The sequence below is a fragment of the Pelodiscus sinensis genome, chromosome 26 (assembly GCF_049634645.1).
Source record: "Pelodiscus sinensis isolate JC-2024 chromosome 26, ASM4963464v1, whole genome shotgun sequence".
NCBI lineage: Eukaryota > Metazoa > Chordata > Testudines > Trionychidae > Pelodiscus > Pelodiscus sinensis.
The window spans coordinates 13942050-13955314 of record NC_134736.1 but is presented as its reverse complement, the minus strand read 5'-3'; the positions used below and the strand labels follow the sequence as shown (position 1 = coordinate 13955314).

The following is a 13265-nucleotide window of genomic DNA, read 5'->3' as shown; positions in this document are numbered from 1 at the left end:
TGGCAAATTCTCTGGTTCGGCACTGGTCAGGCCCCCAGGGTGCCAGACTAAAGAGGTTCAACTGTACTAAAATTCTTTGCCTGATAGATAAAGCAGTGGACTGGAACTAGGAGACCTGGGCTCTATTTTGGGCTCTGTCATCTCCTTTGCAAAGTGCTTTAGCTTCTACTGCTAAAAAGCTTGATATGAAACTGGAGGGTGCTACTGCTGCCTTCCCCATCACTGCTTTCAGAAAACAAGGCACTTTAAAGGACTGATATTTCTTTTAAAAAAAAGAGTGGGTGTGCACCTAATTTTCATGTGGAGTAACCACCATGATACCAGCAAACTGCTTAACAACATGCACAGATGAACATAATTAGGTGTTTGCCAGCAGAGTTACCAAAGTTATGCCCACAACTGGAGTGATTGCCTAACTTTCATGAGCAATCAAAGTTGGGTAGCATGACATCCCCATGCGCAGAACCAGTGTGACGCCTTCTCAGGCCGTATGAGAACTGGCTTGGGAAGTTAAATACACAGAACTAAAAAAAATGCTTGAGACAAAAGGGTGCGTGTAACTTAGCGATTGTAATGTTACAGCCTGCCGGATCCGTGTATCCGATTTTGGAGTATGTGAAGTTAGAAATATGAAGTATGGGTCTGTTTATAGGCCTAAATGAGCTAATGAGGACCATTAGGTATTTAACGACTCAATGATCAACTCGATGATTTGTAAACAGCCGGGGGTTAACAGGAGGAACAAAGGGTGGTTGGTCCTAGAAAGACGTGACCGTGCAAGCTGGTACTGGAAGCCATTTTGAAGTGATATTTTTCCGTGGAAGGGAGGTGTGGGGAGAATGCAAAACAAAGGATTCTCACCATGGTGGAAAGTCCACTTAAGCCATCAGCCCTTTGTCTTCAGCTGGTGTTTGAAACTGCCTGACCCACCCTGAACAGCCATCCGTAAGCCAGGTAGCACAAAGCTGCTTGTAGCTTGAGAGTTTTGCGATGTAAGAGTGCAAGGCGGCTCCACTGCAAAGGGATGAATTCCACTCAGTGCGCATAAACAGCCTGGAGCGGGGCTTTCAGAACAGCTCCCACTAAAGTCAATGGTAAAAACCTCGTTGCCGTGAACACGGAGAAGAATTAGGATAGCGGCAGGCATGCTTTTGAAAATCCCACACTTTACGCCCATCTTCAAATACTACAAATATCAGCCCTTCACTTTGCATCTCCAGACGGGTAATGCACTCTCGTATAATCAGCTCCTCTGCAGGCCGGATTAGCAGAAGGATGGCCCATGGATCCAATCAGCAAGATGTCCTCATGTTGATACAGCTCTTAAAATCTGCATAATTCTTCTTAGTCCACAGAGTTAATGGATAACAAACAGTCATTGCTAGTGAAACTTACATCCTCCAGATCTCTATGAATCACTCAGCACAGCGGCTTTTATTATTCATCACTTTGGTCATTGATTTGGGAGGAGGGGGACGGTACCTGCATTTAAGCCCCATAAAAGCAGGGAAGGAAAACAAATTGCTTCATTCCAAGATTAATACAGTAGGCATAATAAAGGTCTGACTGTCACACTGCATGGGGTTTAGCTGACGGAGTCCTAAGGGCTACGTTTCTTAAAAAAGCTTGTAAAATCATTTTGAAATAAGTGTTGCTGAAGGAAGGTAAGTTCTCAGTTCCGTTGTCCTAGATTTGAGAGCTAGGAATAAAATACAGGACTATGGAGCACTTTAAAGACTAACAAGATGGTTTATTAGATGATGAGCTTTCGTGGCCAGACCCACTTCCTCAGATCGAATAGTGGAAGAAAATAGTCACAACCATATATACCAAAGGATACAATTAAAAAAAAAGTGAACACATATGAAAAGGACAAATCACATTTCAGAACAGAAAGCGGATGCAGGGGGGGGAGGAAGGTAAATGTCTGTGAGTTAATGATATTAGAGGTGATAATTGGGGAAGCTATCTTTGTAATGGGTAAGGTAGTTGGTGTCTTTGTTGAGCCCCCCTTGAAGAGTGTCGAATTTTAGCATAAATGACAGTTCAGAGGATTCCCTTTCAAGTGCAGATTTGAAAGTCTTCTGGAGTAGGATGCAGGTAATTAGGTCGTTGAGACAGTGTCCTCTCTGGTTGAAATGGCAAGAAACCGTTTTTTCTTTGTGATCCTGTCTAATATCTGTTTTGTGGGCATTAATCCTTTGGCGAAGTGTCTGAGATGTTTGTCCAATGTACAAAGCAGACGGACACTTTCGGCACATGATAGCATAGATTATATTTCTGGATGCGCAGGAATATGTATTCTTGATCTTATAAAATCTTATTCCTTCTGTTCTGAAATGTGATTTGTCCTTTTCATGTGTGTTCACTTTTTTTTTTAAATTGTATCCTTTGGTACATATGATTGTGACTATTTTCTTCCACTATTCGATCTGAGGAAGTGGGTCTGGCCACGAAAGCTCATCATCTAATAAACCATCTTGTTAGTCTTTAAAGTGCTACATAGTCCTGTATTTTGTTTCAGCTACACCAGACTAACATGGCTACATTTCTATCACTGAGCTAGGAATGTGTTAGTAAACCAGTGTGCAAAAATTCACCTGGGAACTTTTCTTACTACCAGCCATGTTGTTCCTGTCACCTAAACAGCATTGCCTGATTAGACAAGTGTGGATCAGAGGTGGGAAAAATAGAATCCAAACAAACAGAGATTCTTGGTTTCTGTAAGCCACAGTGCCTTGGGCTTGCTGTGTGACCTTGGAGAGCTCCCTTAATTTTGGCGTGGGTCAGTTTACACATTTGCAAAATGTGCAGAACACTCGCTGCAGTTTTGTGAGTCTTTGTTTACATGCGCTCCAAGGAGCCCCCTGCATCAGGATAGAGCGTTATGCCAGATAAGAATTTGGCTGACCAGGGCCCTCCAGTTAGGCATGTGAGTGACTTCTAACTTGAGGCATGTGTACTCCCATTCCTCTTCAGCCACACACTTAGCGATAAGCAAGTGCTTAGGAGCCATTGTCTCCCATGGAACTGGCCAGGTGCTACAGTCAATCGCATTTCCGCACAGCGGGCTTCTCTTACTCCTCGCACGGAGCAGGAGTAACAGCACCGACAGAAGTGCCCTCTGAGTTTGATTTAGCGGGTCTATACTAGACCCGCTAAATCAAACCCCAGAAAATCAACTGTGGCAGCGATGATCCTCTGTGTAGTGCGGACACACCCAAAGAGGGGACACAGGAGTACGGGCCTCAGCTTGGGTTTCACCTGGTCACACCTTGACATGACTGAGGAGCTGCCCAGGTGGGCTGGTCCCCCATTTCACTCAGGCCTGGGCAGGAGGCCATGCTGTTCTTCCACTGCTAGAATGCCCACAGCACCTGCCTGGCTCTGTGACTCCTGCGCAGCCTGGCAGGACAAGGCAGAGCTCTTCAGCCCAGCCCTGCTGGAATCGGCAGGAGGTGCTAGTGTAGCAAGACAAAACCTCCCAGCGGATACATCATAAGCCAGGACCTTCCTGGCCCCCTGCACTGGGTAGTAAAGGCTCAGTCCCAGGAGGGACTGGCCATCCCGTCCACGCCCTTTACCTGTGAGCCTCACACTGTACCTCCCCTGGATGGCCATGGAGCGTATGTCCAGACAAGCACAACCCCGACCTGCGGAGCCTGGCACGCCTCCCTGGGCAGGAAGAAGTCATGGCTCAGCGCGAGGTGGATATTACTGCGTCTGCTTATTGACGGACATGATGCTAAGCAGAGTGGAACAAGAAAGGCCCAAACCAAGGCTAAGGGCCCCCGCACCGGCTGTGCCACAGCACCTGTTCACTCACCGCAAGGTCCAGGAGGTGCCTGGGCTGATCAGCACCCCTTGGAGACTGGCTTGCTTCTTAGTCAGTGGTGGATTGTGGCACCTAAAGGCTCTTGATGGTGGAGAGGCCGGTTGTGCCAGTGCTGTACAGCCAGAGACAACCCTCCTGCTGAGGAGATCACGGTCTAAAAGAGCCCAGGAGAAAATTGGTATTGCCACCAATAGTGGGGGAAGGGAGGCCCAGAGCGACTAAGGCCCAGATGTTAAAGGTATTTAGGCTCCTTAGGGTCCTTGCTGGATTTATTGAAAATCAGGGGTTGTTGGGGGCATGGGTGCCCCGTGTGATTCTCACGCCTGTGTCTTTAATCGTTTAACCCCCTTTACAAATCTGTCCAGCAGGGATTTGCCCCGGGAACCTGTGGCAAGGACATGAGGCCTGCTCAGTGCTGTAGCCACATGATCATCCTGTCTCAGCTGCGCCATGGTCCCAAGCCAGGAGTCACCATGCCCAAGGGGAATCCCGGGAAAGCTGGCTGCTGAACATCTCCCACCTGGCCCCTTGGAACACAGCTGACTTAATGGCCTTATAGGGCCCCATCACCATGGTATCTGAGCATCTCCAAACCATCAGTGTCTTTATTCTTACATGGCCTCACTAAGGTAGGCATTCATCCCATTTTACATATTTGGTAACTGAGGCACTGAGCGACTAAGTGACTTGCCAAAGGTCACCGAGGGAGTCTGTGGTAGATCAGGGAACAGAAGCCATGTTTTCTGGATCTGTGACCACGAGACCCTCCTTCCTCTGTCAGGAATGTCTGTGGCACAGAAGCCATCGTCAAAATGAGGGGTGATGAGGCAAAGTTACTGCTCAGGGGTGGGAACTCCTGCAGACAGCTTGTGAGAGTCAGTTCAGTCACTTGCATTCTACCACCACAAAGCCCCCCCCCTCAAGTATCTCCCACAACGTCAGCAGAGATGTCAACCGTGGGCCAAGACAAGCATGCAGCCCTCCACCCAAAGCGCAGTACAGCTGTGAGCACTTAAGAACCCCCAATATTCCCCTGACAGAGGCAGATTGTCTGATACAACTCGTCAGACAGGTCTGAAGCCCCCTGGCATAATGACTCATCCCCTGCCCAGCTGGGCCGTGCTGCAGCCAGCTGAGGTCACTCACCACCCACTGCCCAGCATAGCAACCAGCAAGGTACCCCCCACTACGTCACAGATGGCCATCCTGTGATTCCCCCCATGACTTCCTTGGGGATCAAGACCCGCAGTTTGAGAACTTCTGGGGAGACCAGCCTGATCCATATAGCGTATGGTAGAATCCCACAAAAGACCAGATTTCATGGGGCAACCCCATGTTTCTGTGATGCGCTTTTCATGGCCATGTGTTTGGTAGGGTCCCATTAATAAGCCAGCTTTGGAAGTCAAATCAGCTCTAATTGGGAAGTGCCCAGGATCTAAATAGCAGTAGGTAGCTAGCGCACACATGGCTCAGATGAACAAGATGCCTTTTGCGCCGCGTGTGGCGTGTGCTCTTCCGAACAGCCTACAACAGTAATACACGGTCAGATTCATGTTTTGCACTGGGTATAAATTAATCCCTCTTAATTGGGCTGCTTTCCAGGCCAACCATGCACCAGCAGAAGAATAGCTCCCTGTGGCCTTTTACACCTCTCTGTTATATCCTACAGAAGAGTTACAGTCTGATAAAACACACCGCCCCTCCCCCCGCACATCCCCTTTCTATCTAGCGATAAAAATCCCATTCTCTGCATGGCAATGAAGTCATTTGTCAGGTCTGGTGTCGAGATCAAAATGTATTTCCAGCTCTCCTGCCATTTACTTCAACAGTTCCCCATTCTTGGGCTGAAATCACATAAGAAATGGCTTCTCACTCAATGTAAAACTCGCAGGAACTCCACTCATGGCAAGATTTATTTATTTTTAAATAATATTAATGGATCTGGAGGGGCTGATGGCTCTGGCAGCCAATCCATCTCGGGTCTCCGGTGGGATGCTAATCCACTTGAGCAGTTTCTGACGCAGCCAGAATCGCTCAGCGAGATGGATAACTCCAGCACCACAGTCCCCTTGTTCCCCCTCATCTCTATCCATTATCATTACCCTAATCACCGTAAACAATCCCGGATTCTTCTCCGGCTTGCCAGCTTTCTGCCGCGGACAGCTCCATTGGATTCTGGGGAGTTACTCCCGATCGATAGGGGCCAAAGCGTGATCAGCATTCAGCTTCAATGCTACCTCATCTTTCCACCTTATGTCTGAAGCTTTAGAGGCAGCAATAGCCTTGAATTTAAATCCCTTTACAGGGTGAGACATCCAGAGAAATTAAGACTAATGACCCGATTTCTCCCCCAGAAGGAAAAAATTCAGCCTAGAGATAGCTGCAACCTGCAATTCTCATTCTCTGCAGACAGGTGTCCACACCTAGACTCCTTGCCACGAATGGCTCAGTGCTTTGGAGTCATTTCACTGGATTTGGGAGGGTGGGGGGACAAAAAGAGGTGATGTCCTTAAGGATGTTTACAAAGTACCTACCTGTTCAGGGATTGGTATGTCCCTGGTCTCGTGCCAACCAACTCACCCTGACCCCCACGAGTCAGCAAAGGGTTATTCTCCCCATTTTATAGGTGGGAAACCCATTGAGAGATTGAGGGGCAGATGTGCAAAATTGCTCCAAACCCAACGACGCCCAGAAGAGGAGGGGGAATTGTTGGGGACTGAACATTCATGGCAATCTGGCCACTTCTTTTAGACACTGAAATGGGAGCCGAGCTGGCTCCACAGCTGGGTGCCGAATGCTTGAAAGAGACAGGTCCCACACAACTTGGCCAAACTCCCACACTCAGTCTGTGGCAAAGCCAGGGTTGAATGGGACTCGAGCGATGCACAGTCACCAGCGTGTCTCTCCTCGGACCACTGGCCAGCCCATCCGACCGCTGCAGGAACCATGCCCACGACTCTTAGCACATTCTGAAATGCTGGACAATGGTCTTTTCTGCAGATGCTCAGCTCGGTGATATTCGGGGATCTCATGTCAGAATGGTTTCCAAGAGGAACCTGCCACATGAGATCTCCTTGTCAACTTGGCTGCACCATGGTTAAAACAAAACAAAACCCCAGCAGTTCTGGTCCTAAGACCATTCCTTGAACAATTCAACGGATCAGCATCTTAGTCAGTGTTCAGATAAGTTATTTAACCATTTGTATGTTATTTGGCCAGCACAGTATCGGCACTAACGCTATTTCAGGTGTAAGGGGGTGTAACCAAGACTAGAATTTGGCACTCAACACTACTAGAATCAGTGAGGTTAACTCTTATGTGCTCTCTTGGAAGCAAGAGTACAACCTGTCTGTCCTCATAGGCAGGATTCAGGCATCTACCTCTGAAAAGCAGCTAGTTCTGGGGGTGGAACTCAGCCATGCCTTCGTGCCACTAAAAACACCTTTCAGGCCTGATTGCTACATCTAAGAGCGAGGCCAATGCAATTACACCTCATCTCTGCCATGTAAACAGAGCCAGGACTACAACTGAGCAAAATGTTTCATTAAAAAAAAAAAAAATACTGTTTCACTGGGGGGGGGGGGGCTACAAATTAGTGGTTGCCCCAAACAACTGGAAAACTCCAGGTCAGATTTTGCCAGTTGTTTTCGCCAGATAATACAGATTTCAGATGTGCTATAGTGGTTCCTTTCAGCATTTCCAAACCAAAGCTTTTGATTTTTTGTTTAAGAAAGGGGTTTTGTTTCAGAATTCCCACTGAATTTTTTTTTAAATTAAAAACTTAGAAAACAAAGCCACCCAAACCAAAATATTTGCGAGGTCTTCCTTTGGCTGGAAAGATTCAGAAAAGGTGTTGGGCAATCAAAACCAATTTTGGGGTTCTTCTCCCCTCCTCCCCCACCCGATTGCTCAGTGTGGTGGCTGAATGGAAAAATCTGATATTCACCCAGTTCCAATCAGTTTGTCCAGATCATTTTGATTTGTGACCCTATCCTCCAAAGCACTTGCAACCCTTCGCCTCATGTCCGAACAGACACATTCCATAAGCAGTGTCAGACACAGCTGCAGGCTGAGATCCCCACTCTGTTTTCACTTACATTAGCGTAACTAGGAGGGTGGTGAAACACTGGAATGGGTTACCTAGGGAAGTAGTGGAGTCTCCATCCCTAGAGGCGTTTAAGTCCCGGCTTGACAAGGCCCTGGCTGGGATGATTGAGTTGGAATTAGTCCTGCCTAGAGCAGGGGGCTGGACTTGATGACCTTTTGAGGTCTCTTCCAGTTCTATGAACTCAGGAGTGACCTTGCTGAAGTCACCAGACCTAATGGATATAGAACTAGTATGGAACAGCACCTGGACCAATGGGTCTGTCTCTGCGCTCCTGGGTTCTCTCTGTGGGGTTACATTTACTCCAGATTTACATTCGTGTAAAGGCAAGAAGCATCAGGTCCCTGAACTGAGAAGTTCTTTGGGACCCATCAGGATAAAAGGTGCTCTCTCTGTGGAAGGGGTTGTAGCATTAAAAAGATTTTTTTGATGGTTTCTGTGGTTGAATCTCTTTCTGGTGCTGCGATTGTATTGTCACAGGCTATGTAAGAGACACAACAGGCAATGCACTTGTTCTGTAGGGCTCACTGGAAAGAGAGCGTTTAGTAGGGTTGGTTAAAAAGTTATCGTCTGATTGTACTTAATGGAAAGGCGGAGGTTTGATTATAGCCAGGGAGGTTAAATGAAGTGTCTGCTGTCTTTAGAATTTTTTTTAATCAATCCTCCCCTCAGCTCTGCAAAAAAAAAAAAAAAAAAAAAAAAAAAAAAAACCCACACACCAAAACAAACACAAACCAGCCCACACAAACAAAACCATCCCTTGACCATTTTCAGTCTAACCTCAGAAACTTTAAGCATAATTGGAGAATTTGATTTTGATGAAGAGTAAAAATGTCACCCAGAGGAGGGAAGAAAACCCCCTTCCAGACACTGCCCAGCTGCCTTAGTGTTTACACAGAGGACTTTGCTGAGAAAGTAGCAGCTGGAAGAAGCCTTATTACAATTTGCATTCAGTTCCTTTTGAACATAGGGGCAAAGACACACACACACACACACACACGGTCTACACAATCGACATCTCCACAAATGGAAATCTGTGTGCATTTATAATCCACTGCCAAGACGACAGATCCCTGTGTCCCATCCGCACAGGACATGAATCTGTTCCAGTCTCAGCTACAGAAACTTGGCTCTGTAGTGCCAGCGACAGCAACACACACTTTTAGCACCAGATGTCCTCATTTCAAACCTGGATTGCCAACCTGGATGGTCACCCTCACCCCCAGCAAAAACTTGCACCTGGGTGAGTTTCTTACTGTTTATTTCCCCCTCAGCCGCACAGGTCTCCTGCAAATTTTAGTGAGTCAGATCCCAGTCAGAGCGAGGGGAACGGGGCTTGTCTTTCAGTAAGGGTCAATGCTACCCCGCTAGGAGCAACTTCATTCCACACCCCTAACATGAGTAGCATTAACACTTCCTGGCAAGAGGACAGGATCTTCAGCATGCCAGACCCAGGGGAGCTAATGGAGGCAGGTCTGTGGAGCTGTTTTATGCCTAAAGCTGCAAGAGAGACTGAAGTTTAGGACACTAGATCCCCTTTTCTCAAGCTGCCCTGTACCATGCCCTTCACTGGGCTTTTAAAACTCAGTTTGCAGAAGAAGCAGTGACCTCAAGCACAGCAAGTTCACAGTCATGCTGGAAGGGCAGAACAAGTGGGGTGCTGTGGGGTGGGTTTTGGGACCAGTTCTGTTCAATATCTTCATCAACAATTTAGATATTGGCATTGAGAGTTCGCTTATTCAGTTTGCAGATGATACAAAGCTGAGAAGGGTTGCAAGTGCTCTGGAGATAGGGTCACAAATCAAAATGATCTGGACAAACTGGAGAAATGGTCTGAGGTAAACAGGATGAAGTTTAATAAGGACAAATACAAAATACTTAGGAAGGAACAATCAGTCTCACACATACAGAATGGGAAGCGACTGTCTAGGAAGGAGTCCTTCAGAAAAGGATCTAGAAGTCAGAGTGGCCCACAAGGTAAATATGAGTCAACAGTGTGACACTGTTGGGAAAAAATATATAATTCTGGGATGCATTAACAGGAATGCTGTGAGCAAGACACAAGAAGTCATTCTTCTGCTCTACTCTGCACTGATTAGGCCTCAACTGGAGTATTGTGTCCAGTTCTGGGCACCACTAGGATTGACAGATGGTTTCAACAAAAATACCGGACACATTTGACATTACATCACAATCTACATTACACTTTTTTTTTTGAAAATAATGGACATTGATATTTTCCTCAATTTGTTTCCCGAACAGAAAGCTCAAATACTAGACTGCCCGGTTCAAAACCAGACACCTGGCAACTCTAGGCACCACATTTCAGGAAAGATGTGGGGAAATTGGGGGAGGTCAGGAGAAGAGCAACAAACATGATTTAAGGTCTAGAGAATATGAACTATGAAGGAAGACTAAAGGAATTGGGCTTGTTTAGTTTGGAAAAGAGAAGACTCAGAGGGGACATGGGAGCAGTTTTCAAGTATCTAAAAGGGTGTGACAAGGAGGAGAGAGGAAAAAATGTTCTCCTTGATCTCTGAAGATAGGACTAGGAAGATGGGCTTAAATTGCAGCAAGGGAGGTTTAGGTTGGACATTAGGAAAAACTTCCCACTGTCAGGGTGGTTAAACACTGGAATAAATTGCCTGAGGGGTTGTGGAATCGCCGTCTCTGGAGATATGCAAGAGCAGGTTGGATAGACCTGTCAGGGACGGTGTAGATGGTGCTGGGTCCGGCTGCGAGGGCAAGGGACTGGACTCGATGACCTCTCAAGGTCCTTTCCAGTTCTATGCTGGTTCACTCTGCGCATATCATAGAATAGAAGCATCACGAGCAATCCAGATGGCTACAGGTGCCCTCAGATCCTCGGCTACCATGAACCAGCTCCAGTCCCTTTCACAGAGCCAGGCTGTTCTACACCAGCTGGGGAATCCGGCTTCAGGGAGTTGGAATCCACAGCTCAAATACGGGGTTTTGCATTTATAAAGTTCCTGGTGGAGGGCAGTGGGCATCCCCCCCCACACACAAAGTAACCTACTCAACATCTCCCTGGGTTTAATTTCCCTCCCCTGTCGTCCCATACGTCACAGCCGCTCCTTTAGCTTCCCTGTCAGCTTCTATCCAGCTCTCCTGGGCCCTTCAGACCTGACAGCCATATTAAGAGATCGTTTTGCAGCCATCCAAAATGATCATGCTAGAGAGTGACAAGCCGGCTCTCACTCTCTGCCATCTCGCGCTGAGGTACCTCTGTTCCCATCGGCGGCGTTACGCCAGCTGTACCCCTGTGCCGCTCAGCTCAGACTGCCCAGCATGCCGGCAGGAGGAGGGCAGATCCCATGGCCATCTGCGTGGCCCAGAGGAGCCATGCTAGCTTCCACGTGCCACCCACTGCAGGGCCTGGTGCAAGTCACCCCAGGGTGAGCAGCGCGGGGGAGGAAATACGGCCAAAGCTCATGGAACCCCGGCAATCCCCAAGTGCTCAATGTGCCCAAGGAGGCACGGCCAGCTCACACAAATGAGCGTCGCACGGTCAGAGGCACCGTCTGCGCTCACAGCCCCTCCGCAGAGGCTGCTCAGTAGGGGACAGGTTAGTAAAACAACGCTCTCTTTGGTATGGTGCTCCTAGGGGAGAGAGCACGTTGTGCACGTGCGTCACTAGTGCAATTCACGTCAAGGGGCCGCTGAACACACGGCAGGCACGGAAGCGAGGGCCTGGCCTGCCCCTCTGCCGTATGACCCTCAGCCACTGGGACTCCCAGCCGCCGTTTAGAAGGCAACTTTGCACAGAGCAAACACCGCGGGGTTACATTGAATCCTCCTCATTGGGCCTCCAGCCTCCCCCCAAAGCCTCAGTACAACAGGCCACCAGGGAGGACTTTGCTGTGCAGACTAATTCGGCCTCTGCTCAGAGACAAAAGCAGGCTGAGTCCGGCACCGAGCTCGGCTAATTCCACCCGCCAGGAGAAGGTTTCACTACTTTACACAAAGGCCTGCCCGTGCAACCTAATCCCCGCCTACACCGGGCAGAGTCGGCCCTGAGCACCCCAGGAAAGCAGAGCTCCGTCGGCGCCCCTTGGCATTACCTTGTCACGGACCTCTCCGCGTCTCCGGCTCTTCCCCAGGCATCCCTTAGGACAGATCGGCCCTAGCCAGAGGGTCTGGCTTGGAGTGTGGCTCTCAGCAGCTCGCTTAGGAGCATGGGTCTCTGATGTGGGGATCCGGGAATTTCTGAGAGATTTATTTGGAAGACGCCAATTAAAAAAAAATCCCACGGAAAGTCCTTTCCTTTCCCTGAGCTGCAAAACTCCCTTTTGGCTTCCTCCGCTCTGTGGGGGGTGGTGGCTCCTGGAGATACCGAGCCAGAGACCGTCCCATGGGCCCAGAGGGGGATCTGGCCGCCCTCTGGGGAGACAGGTGCCTTTTTGATCTGCGTGACCTTGGCTTTCACTCCAATGCTCCCCCCCCAAGAGCATGCAGCTGGGGACTAAGATAAAGCAGATTCCATTCATGCAGCACCTTCCGCTTGGTCCAGAAACCCACTGGGGCAGGATGCTGCAGCAGCAAGCTGGGCCCAGCTGCATAAGCCCCTCCTACTGCTCCGTGCTCCATCCTGGCGCCAAGGGGTGCCAGGGCTCCCTGCCAGCCGTGTGCTCGGGCAGCCATGCAGGAGCAATTCAAATGCCGCCCGGCTGACTCTCCGCACAGCTAGGCTGTGTGATTCTACGGGGGGGTGCACAGTCACACGTGCTCCAGTGCACACTGATATTTATTCCGCACATGGATGGGGGAAAAAGCCCTGCCTGTGGAGGGAAAAGCTGAGGGGGAACATTGGGAGCTGCCATGGCAGACATAGGTTTTAGTCTGCAGCTGAGGCCCAGCCATCCTGAGCACTGACTGGCATAGGCAGGATCTGTCTTCCCTGCCCATTCACCCCCTGCCATCACTGAGCCCCTCAAGGACCGTTACCTGCACTATTCACCGCTGTCTTGAGCTCCAGCAATCGGCTCCACGGCGGCCCTCTTGCTCGGATCCCACAAGCAGACCGAGGCCCTGAGGCTTCCTGCCTCTCAGCCCAACTGGGGCTACTGGGTGTTAGCCAGGCCTGAGCTCGCTGGCGTCTAAGGAGCTCGTCAGCCTGGCTCATGGCTCCCAGCTGTGCAAGGCCAAGTGGAATCAGCTCCTTTGCCCTGCTATGGCCATGTGGGCTGAGAACTCCAGCATGGCTCTCTGCTGCAGGCAGACGGTGCAGCCTGGTGGGGCTCTGTGTGCCGCTTTCTAACACCCCCGCCACGGCAGGACCAGCCCCGAGCTATCTGCCAGCACATG

The 13265-nt window shown here is 49.3% G+C and overlaps 1 long non-coding RNA gene across 2 annotated transcripts; it reads right to left on the bottom strand.

The window, feature by feature from the left end:
- Positions 1–630: 630 nt before the first annotated feature.
- LOC142820556 (uncharacterized) lies at positions 631–13126 on the bottom strand. Of its 2 annotated transcripts, XR_012897777.1 has the most exons (5): positions 12906–13126; positions 12023–12167; positions 3827–3989; positions 3585–3675; positions 631–1482 (listed from the first exon to the last, which is right to left on the bottom strand). It is a non-coding gene; the product is annotated as an uncharacterized LOC142820556 (long non-coding RNA). The 2 variants fall into 2 exon arrangements; XR_012897778.1 differs by lacking the exon at positions 3585–3675 and having other exon boundaries at positions 12906–13119.
- Between the last annotated feature and the right edge of the window lie 139 nt (positions 13127–13265).